Source organism: Rhagoletis zephyria, unplaced genomic scaffold, assembly GCF_001687245.7.
Source record: "Rhagoletis zephyria isolate East Lansing unplaced genomic scaffold, Rhagoletis_zephyria_1.1 Rzeph_scaffold_76024, whole genome shotgun sequence".
Lineage (NCBI taxonomy): Eukaryota > Metazoa > Arthropoda > Insecta > Diptera > Tephritidae > Rhagoletis > Rhagoletis zephyria.
Window position 1 is genome coordinate 1 of NW_016233073.1, and position 1,193 is coordinate 1,193.

General features: G+C 52.2%; 1 pseudogene; it reads left to right on the plus strand.

The window, feature by feature from the left end:
- Positions 1-225: 225 nt before the first annotated feature.
- On the plus strand, positions 226-627 carry LOC108357379 (1,5-anhydro-D-fructose reductase pseudogene; annotated as a pseudogene).
- The last annotated feature ends 566 nt before the right edge of the window (positions 628-1,193 follow it).

Genomic DNA, 1,193 nt, shown 5'->3' on the forward strand with positions numbered 1-1,193 from the left:
CGTCGACCTGGCGCTGGTGCACTGGCCGACGCCGCTGAAGCAGGACGACAGCAACTTCTACCCGACGGACGAGAGCGGCCAGGCGCTCTTCGACTACAGCATCACCCTCCTCGACGTCTGGAAGGAGTTTGAGGCGATCAAGGCTGCAGGTAAACAACAACAAATCAGTGATTTAAAACTCCCGAAAAGCATTCTAACAAGTGTTCTTACGTCCTCTACGACCAGGTCTCGCCAAGTCGATCGGCGTTTCAAACTTCAACTCGGCGCAGATCCAGGATCTGATCGACCACAGCGGCACGGTGCCCTCGATGAACCAGGTCGAGTCGCATCCCTTCCTCGGCCAGCATAAGCTCCTGGCCTGGTGTNGTAGTTCGAGCGATCGCCAACGCCCACGCCGTCAGCCCCGCGCAGGTGTGCATTCGCTGGCAGGTGCAGCGCGGCGTGGTGGTCATCCCCAAGTCGGCGACTCCCGCTCGAATCCAGGCGAACTTTGACGTGTTCAGCTTTGCGCTGACCGAGGCGGAGATGGCCGCCATGGAGGGCCTCAACGCCAACTGGCGCAACAACACCTGGAGCCAATTTGGCATCAACAAGCACAAGGACTGGCCATTTGCTATTGAGTTTTAGCTGGTGGTGGTGGTGACAATTCCAGATCGAAACAGTAGGAAGCGGGGCCACCAGGTGGCTGATGCTAGGCTGTTAGGTGGTAATTTCCTTTTTCTGTCAAAAGTGAGTTTTAGTGAAAAAGTACAATGGTAAGCTTCAGTAGAGGAGAAGTTGTTTGAGAATAAATACCAAAAAAAAATTCTGACAAGCAGCTTTTGAATCTTATTAAAAATATTTNTGCAGAAAAACAAGAATAAGAAAACCAGCAGACCAATTTCTTGACAGATGTGTCGAGGAAGTACTGTGCTGTGCTCAAGTCGTCGTCTCAAGGTCTCCAAGTTCAGCACTCAGGTCCCTCTCTAGTACTGCTGCTGCTGCTGCTGTTCTGTTTTATAATTGCCCACGATGCTCACCGGTAGTGCTGATGCCAACGAGCAGTGGCAGAAAAAAAGTTAGAGGAAGAGAGAGGAGACACGTCACATCTGCTCCCGTCTTCTGCCGTCGCTCGTAAGTCACGATCCGCCAGTCACAACAACAGCAACAACATCGCTTTCTCTCTGTGTCCCTCGGTCCCAATTAGAACGTTA